The sequence below is a fragment of the Nuphar pumila genome, chromosome 16, assembly GCF_984573655.1.
Source record: "Nuphar pumila chromosome 16, dmNupPumi1.hap1.1, whole genome shotgun sequence".
NCBI lineage: Eukaryota > Viridiplantae > Streptophyta > Magnoliopsida > Nymphaeales > Nymphaeaceae > Nuphar > Nuphar pumila.
The window spans coordinates 79270223-79286460 of record NC_143264.1 but is presented as its reverse complement, the minus strand read 5'-3'; the positions used below and the strand labels follow the sequence as shown (position 1 = coordinate 79286460).

At 39.9% G+C, this 16238-nt stretch overlaps 1 non-coding gene across 1 annotated transcript; it reads right to left on the bottom strand.

Moving 5' to 3' along the window:
- Window positions 1-278: 278 nt before the first annotated feature.
- Window positions 279-397, bottom strand: LOC149813763 (5S ribosomal RNA). The gene has a single exon (XR_016428410.1). It is a non-coding gene; the product is annotated as a 5S ribosomal RNA (ribosomal RNA).
- Window positions 398-16238: the final 15841 nt, after the last annotated feature.

The following is a 16238-nucleotide window of genomic DNA, read 5'->3' as shown; positions in this document are numbered from 1 at the left end:
AGGGAACCCTTGCCTATTTGACACCACACCCGGGCGCCGGTGTGACGCGTCGCTTCTGGGCGACGACCTAGCAACCCTTGCACATTTATCACTGCCTCTGGGCCTAGAGAGTACAGCGCATCGCTCAGTAGGGAACGCCCCAACGAAATTCTCATATTGGTTCATTTTCATAGGATATGACAAAGTTTTTATGCTGGCTGTCACAGGCCTACCGCAACCCTCCTCCTTTATCCGAGCTTGGGACCGGCAGTGTATAACTACACAGGCGGAGTTAAAAGAGAGTGCAACACGAGGACTTCTCAGGAGGTCACCCATCCCAGTACTACTCTCGCCCAAGCACGCTTAACTTCAGAGTTCTGATGGGATCCGGTGCTTTAGTGCTGGTATGATCGCACCCAAAATATTATTTAAAATATTATCAGTATCATGTCCACTCGTGTCACCAGGTTCGTACCGAGGTGATATCCCATGTGGTAAGCAGGGTCCTGTGTCAAGCTGAAGGCCCGGGATTGAATCCCTCTACCACGTGGGGCAGTTGTTGTTCTGGTAGGGGTCCGGGTAACCCCAGCTTGCCTTTAGAAAAGAAAAGGTAATAGTAGTAGATAGAAATATTGTATCCAGAATCGAATTAAGATCAGTGGTGAAAGGCTCAGCCGGTTCCTTTCATTCTTAGGAAAGGAAACACCTTTTCATGGAAAATGGGGCGACTTTCTAAAAAATCCTGCTAGCATGTCTATGAAAGTTTTGTTTTGTTTTGTTTTAAAGGCAAGATATGGTTAGGCAGACCCAGTGGCGTAGCTAGGATTCATGTGTGTGTGTGTGGTGGGGGGGGGGGGGCAAACAGGGGTGTAGCAAAAAATTTTTTGTGTGTGTGTGATAGTTGGGGGTTTGGGGGCAGCGCCCCGGAATAAAATAAAAAATGGTTACAATTATTAATAAAAATCTATTTCATATGGACAAATCAAACTATTTGCTGCAGTTAGGGCTGGGCTAAAAAATGGATAAAAATATATTTTATATGGAATCAGGGCTGGGCTAGGACTGGGTATGGGTCTGCCCCCCAGCTACGCCTTTAGGCAGACCCATACCAGTTATACAACTATACCATTCAGTTTTGAACTTAGCAAGGTCCCAACACACATGGTGACCTACAGTAGCTGCTCCTACGAAACAAGGGGAGCCCCCGTTGGTCTATGAAGATGGTACGAAAACTGAGGGCTGCTTCTACCAGTATGGCATTTTTTATGATAATGTTTGGATGTTTGCATGTAGTGGGAAAATGAGAGAAAATGATATCAGATCAGTTCAGCATTTTCCCAAGAAAACTCTACATAACAGAAGAAGAAAAAGGTAGGGGTAGTAGGAAAAATCATATTTTAATATTTAATGCAGGTGTGGGGGCCACTTTAAGAAAGTTGAATTCTAAGTAGAATATATATATATATATATATATATATATATATATATATATGGCAAGTATAAGACTGAGACTAGAAGTAGGCGCCGCTCTCTGACTTGAGGAGAAGAGACTGTTTCAACTTTAATGGGTAGGGTAGGCTGGGTAGCAGTGTTATTTTGTGGAGTTGAGCCCTATAAATGCTCAACTTTGAGTCCCATCAATCACAACGAAAGACAACCAACCATCCCTTTTTATTTACCTCACCTCCCTACAGTGTAGGCCTACACCCCCACCCTAGCCCTCCCTCCTTTCTAGTTTTGTGCTGCCCGAGGCCTATCACCACAACCCTAAACCCCACCAGCTAAGCTTCTAGTCCCATGACTCATATACAATAGAGGGTCTCTGCTTTACCGAATTAAAACCTTTGTCATGCAATGGACAATGGGGAACAATAAAAACATTGCAGGATTTTCTTTTTCTTAGATGTATATAAGTAGCTATCTGTGATGGCTGCAGCTTTACCTAATACATGCACGGGCATGTAAGGTCATATATAGGGATGATTTCAAAATAAAGTGGTAGATTTTTTTTACATATATAATCAGAACAAACCATTGTTATTGTTCGGACGACCCGTTATGGAGCCAGAGGCATCATATTGACTGTAACCCTGTTTCTGTGTCTGCAGTGTAAAACTCAGGGTGCTCTTCCCATACTCGATCTTGTGCCAAGGGGAAATTATGGATCTCATCATTTGAAATAGGATGGCTAGGATTGAATGTATGATGAAAATGATGGGATCTGTGTTGGTGATGTCTTTGGACTTGAATACCTTAAGCCAACCCATGTAACCAGGTGTGAGAAACCTTTATGGGTTGATAGAACTCTTTTCTCTCCAACAAAGCAATGTTTTTATGATGAAGAAAAACCCTTATTGAGAAGCGAGTAGCTTAATGGGCTCGCCTATCTGTGAGGTAAAACTCCAGGTTGAGGACATGACCACCCTGTCTTACGTGCCCCAACCATGATAAAGCAACGTTATCGTTTTTTTTTTCTTTGTTTCCTTTCACAAGAGAAACAGTTAATATTGGCATATACTTGTTGCACTGCATTTGATGTCAAAGTTAATTGGACTTGGTGGAGGATTTTGGAGATTAGCAGGTTCGCTAATATCATCAAATTAATACAATATGGTGCATCGACAATCTGTTTCCATGGCTGTTAGTGTATATCTATTAAAATCTAATGCAAATTAGCAAGCTTTTTTTCTTTTTTGAAAACAAGTGATATGTGTTAAGAGTAAGATCATAAACGTCAGGTTCAGAAGAGAAATCAACAAGGTTCAAGAAGAAAAACACCTCTAGTAATACGCGATTAGCAACTTGTGTGTATGTGTGTGTGTGGAGCACAGCTTATGGTATCCAATAGAAAATTTGCACATAAGCTGGCACCACCAACAGCATTTTTTGTGAAATACAGATTGATTTGGAGGTACCTTTTATGAAAAATTGCTGGACTTTTTTACACTTTGTTAGTTGCAAATTTGTTTGTTTTTTTTAAAAAGGCGTTTTGATCATTTCATTCGTTTGAAAGCTGGTAATGTTAACTGTAAAAAGGTTTAAAATAAGATTAACACAATTTTTAGACCTCTATAAAAAGAAGTGCAGATTACCCTTTGATGTCATTGATTCATGTGATTAGACAGCATCTCAAACACGATGGATTTTGCCTTTGTTTTCAGCTTCTGCATGCTCTAGATGTCATTCATCTAAAGCATCAATGGCTTTCAAAAAAAATTTTTTGAAGGACCTGTTTAGGTGCGAAGCAGGTTATATGTTCCCCCCCAACAGGGCAGTTAGCTACATCTCATGTTCGGGGTCCCAAAGAGCACCACGTATGTAAGCATGTGCGTCTCGTATCCTCATGTTTGTCAGCATTAATTAGCGTTGGAGTTTGATGCGATTGCAAAGACTTAAGTACCCTCTCCTCCATTGGTGCAAAAAAAAATGACGATTCTTGAAAAGGAGTGGTTGTAAAGACTTAAGTGCCCCGAAGATGATTATTTAAGACCCAGTCTCTGCACTGTAGGATTATCCGAGAAAGAAATCTCTCATGGAGGAGGCCATGAACATCAACCCTCTCACTCTCTCTCTCTCCCTTCTATTTCTGTATCTGTGCACATCCAGCAGAAGATCCTACATTGCTCCATCAAGCACCGATTGACCTGCACATTGACTGTTGTGGAGCCTGATTCAGAGTTTTTACCCTTACAGGAGGAGGGTTTGAGGGCTCATCCCAGTGTGAGTAGCATCATTCAACTTGAAGAGTTGTAGATCCTGATTCAGAGTTTTTACCCTTACAGGAGAGGGGTCTGGGGGCTCCTCCCAGCGTGGGTAGCATCATTCAACTTGAAGAGTTGTGGAGTCTGATTTAGAGTTTTTACCCTTACAGAAAGAGGGGTTTGAGGGCTCCTCCCAGCGTGGGTAGCATCATTCAACTTGAAGAGTTATGGAGTCTGATTCAGAGTTTTTACCCTTACAGAAGGGGGGTCTGAGGGCTCCTCCCAGCGTGGGTAGCATCATTCAACTTGATGAGTTGTAAAGCTTGACTTAGAGTTTTTGCCCTTATAGGAGGAGGGTTTGGGGGCTCCTCCCAACGTGGATAACATCGCTCAACTTGATTCGTTGTGGAGCCTGATTCAGAGTTTTTGCACCAATGGAGGAGAGGGTACTTAAGCCTGATTCACTCTTTCTCTCCCTTCTATTTCTGCTTCTGTGCACATCCAGCAGAAGATCCTACATTGCTCCATCAAGCACTGACTGACCTGCACATTGACTGTTGTGGAGCCTGATTTAGAGTTTTTACCCTTACAAGAGGAGGGTTTGGGGGCTCATCCCTGCGTAGGGATGGCAGTGGACCGGGGGAAAGCGGGGCCTCGCCCCGCCTCGCCTCGTTTGGACCGGGGATGAAGGGTATGAAACGGGGATGGAGGCGGGGGTGGAGGATAAAATCCATCCCCGCCGCGGAGGCGGGGCGGGGGTGGACGTGCACTTTTCCCCGCCCTGCCCCGTCCCCGCCACGATCCCCGCCAAATCCCCGCCCCGACCACTTTTCCCCGCAATATCCCATCCCCGCCCCGCCTCATCCCCGTTTGGACCGAGGATGGAGGGTATGAAACGGGGATGGAGGCGGGGGTGGAGGATAAAATCCATCCCCGCCGCGGAGGCAGGGCGGGGGTGGAGGATAAAATTTTGAGGCTGGGCGGGGGTGGAAACCTTGTCCCCCACCCCGCCCCGCCCCACTGCCATCCCTATCCCTGCGTGGGTAGCATCATTCAACTAAATGAGTTGTAGATCCTGATTCAGAGTTTTTACCCTTACAGGAGAGGGGTCTGGGAGCTCCTCTCAGCGTGGGTAGCATCATTCAACTTGAAGAGTTGTGGAGTCTGATTTAGAGTTTTTACCCTTACAGAAAGGGGGGTCTGAGGGCTCCTCCCAGCGTGGGTAGCATCATTCAACTTGATGAGTTGTGGAGCTTGATTTAGAGTTTTTGCCCTTATAGGAGGAGGGTTTGGGGGCTCCTCCCAGCGTTGATAGCATCGTTCAACTTGATTCGTTGTGGAGCCTGATTTAGAGTTTTTGCCCTTATAGGAGGGGGGTTCGGGGGCTCCCCCCCCCGGCACGGGTCCCGGGTGTCGTGGTCAAAAAATGCACAGGGTGTCGTGGTGAGAAAGACATATGTTTGTTCCAAGCAAGGTTGGAAGAAATCAATGAAAAATCCAATAGGGAGCATGTCAGAATCAAGATGTGGACGTTAAGCGAGAATGGTGTTGTGCAACTCAAATAACACAAAATAATAAGGGTCTGGTTTTTAGTTAAAATAGGGAATGAAATGACAATAGAAATTGCTTAAAATTTACAGGAATAAAATAGACTCAATAACGAAGACATCATTTTTTACGGATTTGAAATATGACCTCCGGTTAGGGAGATATGACCCTGACAAGTTGGTCCTAATTCGGGTAGCGATTTGCTTACTGAATAACACTATAAATCGCTATAGCGATTTGCGGAAGACACTACAAATCGCTATAGTGAGATCCAAAAACACTATAAATCGTTATAGCGATTTGCGGAAGACACTACAAATCGCTATAGTGAGATCCAAAAACACTATAAATCGCTATAGCGATTTGCGGAAGACACTACAAATCGCTGTTGAAAAGCCGGATAACACTATAAATCGTTGTGGGGCTCGTTGAAGACCTGAAAATACTACAAATCGCTGTAGGAAAGCCTGATAATACTACAAATCGTTGTTGGAAGGCCCCAAAACTCTAAAGCCCGGGATCCGCGCCGAAGGGGAGCCCCCGGACCCCCCTTCTGTAAGAGCAAAAACTCTAAATCAGGCTCCACAACTCATCAAGTTGAATGATGCTACCCACGCTGGGAGGAGCCCTCAGACCCCCCTTCTGTAAGGGTAAAAACTCTGAATCAGACTCCACAAGTCTTCAAGTTGAACGATGCTACAGTCAGTGTGCAGGTCAGTCGGTGTTTGATGGAGCAATGTAGGATCGTCTGTTGGATATGCACAGAAGTAGAGAGAGAAGGGAGAGAGAGTGAGAGGGTTGATGTTCATGGCCTTCTCCAGAGAGAGAGAGAGAGAGGGTTTTACAGTGTTTTACGGAGAAAGAAGAAGAAGACTTTGAAGAGTCAACCTCATCCTCGACTTTCTGGATGGAGGACATGTTTGTCCTTTTTTTGAACGGAGAAAAAAGAAGAAGACTTTGAAGAGTCAACATTATCCTCGACTTTCTGGATGGAGGACATGTTTGTCCTTTTTTTGAACGGAGAAAGAAGAAGAAGACTTTGAAGAGTCAACATCATCCTCGACTTTCTGAATAGAGGACATGTTTGTCCTTTTTTTGAACTGTTTGTTTTTTCTTTTTTGAATAAAGGGCATTTTTGTCATTTTCTCAAAACCATCACTTTATGAGAAGAATAGCAAGAAAGGGTACTTAAGTCTTTGCAACAACACCAGAGTCCGATGCAAAGTTATGTCAACATACACGGGAATACAAGCCCCATGTGCTTGTATACGTAGTGCTCATTCAAAGCCCCGAACACAGACGTGGGATTCAATGAATCATCGGGGGGGAACATACACCACCCTCTCGTTTAGGTGATAGGCAATCGAATTAATACCATGCATGAATGGCGTCAAGGGGACCCCGGAACCCCCTTATGGTTAGGAACGCAAATGGATCAGATCTAGGATGAAGGTTTTGTAATTTTTGCTTGTTCTTTATCGGACTCTCTCATGTATTTAGTTGTTCCCCATCCGACCCCATTGCATCCCTACTCTACTCATGCTAATTCTTGAAGGGTAACCCGAACTGGTCTGCTATAGGGGTGTCAACGGGTCAGGTTTACAGGGACTGACCAAACCCTATAGGTTCAGGGTACAGTGACAAATAAGAAGACATGGGTCGGACCTGAAGGTCCGATTAATACAAGTATAGTTTATGAAATTTTATACCCGACCCTGGCCTAACCCGAGTTTCGATTAAGATCTGTAATTTTTCAATGTAAAAAAGATAAAAAAATATTATTTTACTGGGTATAGTCCGGGTCTGATTCATGTAGTTCTTATCAGGTTCGGGTATGATTTCTCTTATAATAGACCCCATTAGACCTGAGTTCGGACCTGATACCATACTCAAAAATCTAGTCCAAATCTGGTTCCACCTGAGTCCGAACCAAACCGGACCTTTGTGGATGAGATGATGAACACAATGATGACAGCTGGTTTGGAGTTGCCCTAGCCATAAATATAAAAGTATAGAGGAATATGTATAGGACCCAAAGGTCGGTCCTCAAGGGACCAGTCCTAGACCCACTGGCGTGTGGTGAAAGAATACGTTGTCTGCTTCAGAGCTAACACCATAAAACCCAACGGCATTACCCGTCGACAGCTCCATAAAATCGAGTTCCTGATGCAAGCTCTGAGCATGGACCCCACCAACCTCAGACCACATCGTTAAAAAGGATCTGGAACACTGAACATGGGGCCAACGGTTCCGGGGTTGAAAGTCACGCCAAAACCATTACGTGCGGACCCCATTCACCGTCCGTGGTTTAGGACATCCCTCTCTCTTGTTCATTCTTTCATCATTGCAGAGGGAGCTGTGGGGTAGGGGAAATCATTATGGACCATCAGTGGCGTGAAGTAGGGGTGTCAATGGGTTGGGTTTGGTTAGCTCAGGTAGAATCAGACTTGGATCAGATTTTTGTGTATGGTATCGAATCTGGACTCGGGTTTAATCGGGTCCACTATAAGAAAAACTATACTTGGACCCTACAAGAACTACACGAACCAAACCTGAACCATACCGAGTAAAACCATAATTTTTAAGATTTTTACATTGAAAATTTACGGGTCTTAATCGAAACTTGGGTCAGATTCGGGTCCAGTATAAAATTTCACAAACTATACCCAGGTTCATGAATTAATCGAACCTTCGGGTCTAGACCCGAATCTTAATCGGGTCTTCTTATTTATCACCATACCCTGACCCTATAGAGTTTGGTTCGGGTCGGATCCTAATAAACCAGGCATGTTGACACCCCTAGTGTGAAAAGGGAGACTTTGCATGCTACACTAATGATTGGCTCCCATTGCCAGTACATGAGTAGAGGGATCGTGACACCATCATTACTGTGGCCAACCTATTCTTAGGTAACCCTTTCAAAGTTTGGATCTGCGTTTCTGGATTTGATAATTATTGAAGGTCTAGAATCCATGTTTCACAAAATTATTAGAAGCGGATCATAGTTACTATATGATTCACAGTAAAGTAGAAAGGTTGTCAATACTGTCAATTGCATATACGAAAATGTGGAAATAGATACAAGAAACGGTGAGTAAAAGCAGAAGCGGGAAGCAAGAGTTAAAAAAAACAAGGTACAATCATAACACGTGAGAAAGAACATGCATGAGAAGCTATGTAAACAGAAGATGAAGGTAAATAAATGTTAAAATGGTAGAGAGAGAAACATAAAATTTGAAGAAGCGGGGAATAAGAGTATTTTTTTCATTCACGTTGAATATGAGGATTAATATGAGTTCAAGTTTCAACTACCCTTGATTTGCTCCCGACTGTCTCCTAAACGTGGACTTATCTTTACAATTACATTAGGTGGGAGACTCAGCTTTACAACATCATTAGGATGAGGTTTGTAAGCAAGACTTTATATTATGATATTACCGTAGTAATTCTCATTTTACAACAAAAATATTACATTCTAGAATTACCATGGTAATTCTAACACTCTCCCTCAAGTTGGAGCGTGAACATCTAGTACTCCCAACTTGCTTTTTAATCGTGTGAATTGTTCACATCCCAATGCCTTTATGAACATACCTGCACATTGCAATGTAGTGGCCACAAATTTAGTTTGGATCAAACTGTGGTTTGAATCTTTTTATGAATGATATGACAGTCGATTTTTATGTGTTTGATGAATTCAAGAAAAACAGGATTTATAGCAATGTGAAGGGCAGTTTGATTATCGCATAATAAGATCATAGATTGTGGGTGATATATCTTCAAATCATTCACCAAATATTTCACCCATGTAAGCTCACAGCTTGATGCGGCTATAAATCGATATTCTGCTTCTGTCAAAGACCCCGATATTGTTGTCTGCTTCTTGGTTTTTCATGATATTGGGCTTTGTCCTATCATATTGCACTATCCTGAAGTTGATCTCCTAGTCATTAGGCAAGCAACCCAATTTGAGTCACAGTATCCAAAAACTTGTAATTCACTATTTGAAGACTACAAAATACTATGCCTGGGAGTTGTCTGATAACGCAGTAGCCGTAAAATTGCTTTCAAATGAGGTTTATGATCAGGTCTGCCTATAATTTGGCTAAGAATATGTACAGTATAAACTATGTCCGGCCTCATAATTGTGAGATAAATGAGTCTTCCAATTAGGCATCAATATTATCCAGTGTCTTAAAGTTCTTCTCTGTCTTCATTGGTAAGTTTTAAGTGATGTTATATTGAAAATTGTGCAGGTTTGACACCAAGATATCTCATGTCATTTATGATTTCCAGGGCATATTTTTGCTATGAAAGAAAATTTCTCTTCTTAGATCGAACTTCAATTCTGAAAAATACTTTAGCTGACCCAAGTCTTTGAGATGAAACTTGTTGTTGATGTGATCTTTCAATAATTGTATTTGATTAAGGTTGTCCCCAACAATAATGTTATCATCTACACAGACAATGATGAATATTCGTTCTTCTTTTGCGATCTTTCAAAATAAAGAGTATTCTGCCTTAGATTGCACAATTTTCATGTCATTTATGGTAGAGGACAACTTGAAAAACCAATTTCATGAGGATTGTTTGAGTCCATAGATCGACTTATTCAATCAACATACGCAATTCTCCCATTGTCGAGTGAACCCTACAGCAATTTCATATAAACTTCTTCATGTGGGCCCTACATAGAAAGACATTATTGACATCAATTTGAAAAAGGATGTCAATTCTGAATCGCAACAATTGCGAGTAGGCAATGGACATTGACAAACTTCACAACTCGGGAAAATGGTTTATGGTAGTCAATTCCTTTAAGTTATGTGAAGTCTTTTGCTACCAAACGAGCCTTATATAGCTCCATGGATCCGTCAAATCTGAATTTAATCTTGTAGATCCATTTGCAGTCTACGGGGCACATTCTTGGAGGTAATCTGGTCAATGTCAAAGTTTTTATTTTCTTTTAAGGCCTTTATTTCTGCAGCCATAGCGTCTTGTCAATACTGATGATTCATGGCTTGTGCAAAGTTTCTTGGTTCAAAGTTTTGGGTTATCGCTGTAAGGAAAGCTTTATAAGAAAGAGAAAAAATTTCATAATTGAAATATCGAGAGAGAGGATATTTGGTACCTGAGTGAGTCTCTCTTACAGTATTTGATTGGAAGATGGAGGCGATGGCATAACATTTATAATCATTAAGATGACTGGGTTGAGATCGATGCCTCATAGACCGTTGAATTTGGGATTCAGTTTGATCATTTTCTGTAGAATTTGTGGTTTGGGTATAGTTGGGATCTGTAATTTGGTTGGTATTGGTTGACTAGCAGTTCAGGTTTAGATCCCTATTTTGGAAGTTGGGTTTAGAAAAATCAAGAATTGGTAAGGGCAGGATATCAATATCTTTATCTAATTTGCTCAAATTTTGAAACAAAAACTCATTTTCATAAAATTTTACATCTCGGGTAGTAAAAACATTATGGTTTTCAAGGTCATATACCTATAAACACATCTTTTAGCTCTAGAGTCAAATTTATGGGCATGATGTTATAAGCATAACATAGTCATCCAAACACTATCAAGTGATCATAGAGCGGGCTTTTTGTAAAAAAAAAATTATGTGTAGTTTTATCAAGCAATGGATGGGAGAGAAGACGATTGATCAAATAAGCCGCAGTTTGAATACTTTCTCCTCAAAATTGTAAGGGTAAATTAGATTGAAATCTAAGAGCTCGCGCTATATTGAGTAAATCACAATGTTTACACTCAACAACTTCATTTTGTTGGGATGTTGAAACACAATTGTGTTAGTGATCGATTCATTTTTCCTTTAGATATGTTTGTATATCATTGGAAAAGAATTCGGTGTCATTATCAGCACGTATGTTTCAGACTTGATTATTGAATTGATTTTCAATCATGAATACAAAAATTTGAAAATGGCTATAAGTTTTTTATTTATATCGCATCAAATAAACCCATGTATTTCTACTAAAATCATCAACTATGGTAAAAAAATAATGAGCACCAAACATGAACGAAGTTTGGTAACCACCCCATATATCAATATGAATTAATTGAAAAATGGCATATGAAGAAATGGAGCCTGAAGAAAATGGCAATCTAGATTATTTGGCAATATAACAAATAGAGCAATAATCAACAATATGACAATCATTAAGTTTACTCAATTTAAATAAGTCTGCAATCTATCATTGGACAAATGCTCAAGACATTTGTAACAGAGTTCAGAAGGAGGTAAAAGAAACACTCAGGGCAACGTCATTTCATGCATCTCCAGTATATAAAATCCATCTGGAAGTCTACCCCTCCAATCGTCTGCATCGAGAGAGGGTCCTGAAACAAGCAAGAATCTTCTTTGAATATAACCTGACACTTTAAAAAATCTTGGACAATCTTGCTTACTGAAAAAAGATTAAATCGAAACTTGAGAATACATAAGACATTTTTTAACGTCAAATTTGGGAGACAATACAACGTTCCCAGTATGCGATACTTGGCTGGACGTCCCATCAAGTAGGTTGACTGGACGATATATGGCTTTTTCAAGGGAAGACACAGAATGGGTCATATGATACAAAGCTTGACACTCACCATTGATGGCTTCGCAGCAGAAGAGGGATATGAAGATATTACAACTGCTCTGATACATGTTAAAATGATAGAGAGAGAAAAACATAAAGCGTGAAGAACAAAGTGGGGAAGAAGAGTATTTTTTCATTCACATTGAATTTGAGGATTAATAGGAGTAAGTTTTAACTGCCCTTGATTTGCTCCCAACTTCCCTCTAAATGTGGACTTATCTTTACAACCACATTAGATGAGAGACTCATAGACGCATCTTTACTACCTCATTAGGATGAGATTTGTTACATTTTACATCAAGACTTCGCATTCTAGAATTACCATAGTAATTCTCATTTTACTACAAAACATTACATCCTAGAGTTACCGTGGTAATTCTAACAATAAAAAACTGCACGAAAATGAGTGAAAAAAGACTTTGAGACAAGTAGCAACTGATACAAAATCAAAAGCTTGTTATAGTAAAAAAACATTATACCTCAATATAAAAAATAGAAAAAAGAAGCGGGAAGCGCAAGAAAATCATTTAGCAAGTAATTAAAAGAAAATTTATTTGAGAAATGAGTGTGAAACACACTTCTCATTACATAGAAAGCATGCTTTTCACTTAATGAATATGTGTTTTGTGTCGCTTCCCCTATGTTTGGGAAAGCCCCATGCTTTGTGCCTCCTTAGGTGCTTTCGATAGCTATGATTTTTTTCCTTGCATGTGACATAACTGGAAAGGTAGATTACAACTTTCTCTCTAAGATATTGTTGGAATTCAGATCAGGGTGTGTGCTGTGAGTGAGGATGATCATCAAGTCGATAGGAAAATTGGAGTTTTGATTAACGGCCTGCATCAGGGGGTTCCTTCTCGGTTCATCTGCCTGCAGTGTGCAGAGGCTGAGAATATATAATCCTGTCCTGGGTAGTCATTATCCCAGCCATGAATGAGGTTTCTAATCCCATTAAATACAGTATTCAATACATTATTTAACTCACACATTACATGAGTTACAAGCCTACTATTGTGTGGTTCTTCGGATTCCGGTATGAGACCCTATGGCCACACTGGATCCAATTTCAGGATCCAACAAATATTTGTCAAAAAAAGACGAGGAACTTTTGTTTTGAAAGTGAATTTTTTCTTCCTAATTTGTGTTAAAGATATCAAGAATGTGCCCTCCTTAGTTGAAAAATGTACTTGGTTCCACACACTCCCTTGTTGAATATACAGGACCACTGACCATGTTCAAGTGCTTTTAGAGTCACAAATTAAGCATGACAACTTGGCAACCACTGCCAACCAAAAGAAGTGATAAGGATTTGCATTATGAGATCCAGACTCATTGAAAGAGGGTCACCAATTGCTGGAATAGTTCATGTCAATGCCTAACTAAAACCAAAAGATAGAGGCAAGGCCGTTTTAACAATGAAGATTGTCAATAGAGAGAATATTCTTATGTGCATAACAACTAATATGTGGCTGATCAATACCTATATTTCTTCTCGGGAGCCTAACAGGAAAACTTGGTTGTTCTCTTTTCATATTAAAAAACTCGACCACTTTTTCTTCCCATGATATATGCTATAGACTTCTAGTACGTTTGGTCTTAAAATATATAGACATCTAATTATAAACTATTTTGACTTAGGTCAGTAGGCAAAGTTTAACTTTGTTTCTTTTAATTGTCATCTTGCACTCTTAATAAAAGATTAAGATGCTGGCAGGTTTTGGCTTGTACTGCCTAGCACTTGAAAATGCAGATTGTATATTCATTCGGTGGAATTCCCATTATCTAATATTACTTTGATAATTCTATATTGCATGTTGTTTTAAATAGTATTTAATTTTGTTCTATTAGTAAAGTTGAACCCTTGAAGTTGGGATAAGGTTTGATGATCACAATTATTTAATATAATTTTATTCGGTCGATTAGCATTCAACAATATTCTAGTATCAAAGCAACAGTTGGGTGTTTTTGAGGTCCATATTGCTGTACCACTCACAAATATAGGGTACAGGAGGATAAAATATGTTCTATCAAATCGAATTTGGCAACTTTGGACACATTTCCTTCTCAAGATGCTAATACTCTCCTGTAGGGTTGGTAATCAAGCCGAACAAACTAACTAGCTAGAGGGTGTTCTGGGTAGGCTTGATTATTGTTGAAGCAGCGCACCAAGATGAGCTCTAGCTCAAGGCGAGCCCAGGCTAAATGAGCCGATCTTGAGCTGACTCGGTTATTAAAAAGATACATTTTTTTCAATAGTATCTGAACTATATAACTACTCATGAGCCAAGCTTGAACCGACTCATTTACAAAATAGATACATTGTCTCTGTTCCCTTGCGACTTACATTGTAAAGTTGTGCTTAGAGTCTGTTTTGCTTTTGTTGAGTCTGATGTAAGCTGCTCGGTTCAGGTTTCTAAAATTATGCATGTCTAGGTTTGGGATTCTATTTTCATGACCTCCGGATGTAAATAATTTGGATTCGGATTAGATGTGGCCAATACCAGATCCAACTAATCGAATGTTGGTTAAACGGATTTGAATTTGGATATGGATTCGGATGATGGAAAGTTCATACCATATTCAGTTTTTTTACATATAATTGGGCTGATATTTATCAGAATTCGTAACAAAAAATCAAAACTATATCCGCATATGATTATAATAGGGATATCAGTATGGCTTACCAAATTCAACTAAATGAAGTCGGATAAAATCCGATCCATTGACATCCCTAACCAAACCTAATGCATATGTAAAAGGATGAAATCTAACTTTTTTTTGGAAACAAAGTTTTGCACCTGGCCCTGCGTAGGGGTGTCAACTGGTCGGGTTTATTGAGACCCGACCAGAACCAAACCCTATAGGGTCAGGGTATGGTGATAAATAATCAGACCCAGGTTCAGACCCAAATGTCCGATTAATACATGGACCCTGGTATAGTTTGTGAAATTATATACCAGATCCGGGCCCGACCTGAGTTCTGATTAAGACCCACAATTTTTTAATGCAAAAATGATAAAAATATTGTTTTACAGGTCTGGGTATGATTTCTCTTATGGTGGGTCCAATTAAAATCAAGTCCAGACCCAATAACATACACGAAAATGGGCCCAGGTCTGATTCCACCTGGGTCTGAACCATATCCGACCCGTTGGCAGCCTTAGTCCGGAGGGATTCCAACCTAAAAATCCTTGGTTACGATAGAGTGACCTTAACATCCAGCTATCTCATTTGATCCCGCTATCAAAATGCCCCATTGACTTGACAAGTCCATTACTCCATTTCAATGAGTATGTTTTGGGAAATGGGCACCATTCTTTATTTTTTCTTAATATTTTTTTCTTTAGTTTTTTCCTTGTTTTCTTAAGTATTTTTTAGTTTTTTCTTTTTTTCTAAGTATTTACTTCCTTGGTTTCTATACTTATATTTAAGAAATTAATTTGAACTATAAACATACTTTTATATAAGAAAATATTAGTTAGCATATTTTTATAACTATTAGAAAAAAAGGTACGTGTCTACATTGGCGTCAAAGAGACATAAGTTTCAACATATTGGAAAGCAAAAACGGGTCGATGTGATCCAAAAGTTAAAGCATACTTATTTGGATCCACATCCGTATCTCACAGGATCTTGCCAGACAGACCCGTGTCCAATGTGTACTTCTAAGAGGAAACTTTCATTTGGTCCATACCGGACCAGATAGTTGGCATAGTGCAAACAGAATGTATCCCGGCTAGATCCGAATCCGAATTAGAACTTTGTGCTCAATCCAAGTAAGATTCAATGATGGAGGGTTGAATCCGGGTTGGTATCATATATGACAATGCTAAATCTGGTAAAATAAGAATGAAATCAAGGTTTTCACATGTGAACAACTTCAAAAGAATTGGATTAGAATCAGATCTAAAACATAGACCTGATTCAAAACTACGATCCAAATTCGATCAAAGTCCAAAAATAATCAGAATATATGAATCCAAACCGATTCATTTAAACCCCTACCACTAGCATAGAAAGTTTATTAACTTTCTCTAGGGTTGACCAAGGGTAGTCATGGTGGTGAATGAACTGAAACTTAACCTATATAGGACCACGTTCTGGACTTGCATGATCAGTTTGGATATGAGAACACGGTCCATATCCGCATCTCAATTATCTTAATTCACGGTATTCATTCACCTCTACAATCTGACTCGAGCTGCGCCGGACAGACGGATTTGAATCGGATTCGGGTTCGAATCCGACTTACCTTAGGCTCTGTTTGTGAACCAGTGTTGGAGGGATTTGCAAAGAGTTCAGAAAAATATAAAAACTTCATAAGAAATGGATTTTAAGGGAGTTGTGGATTTTCTATATTGTTGGGAAGCAGAGTAACTCTTTCAAGGATTGAGACTTTCAATTCCT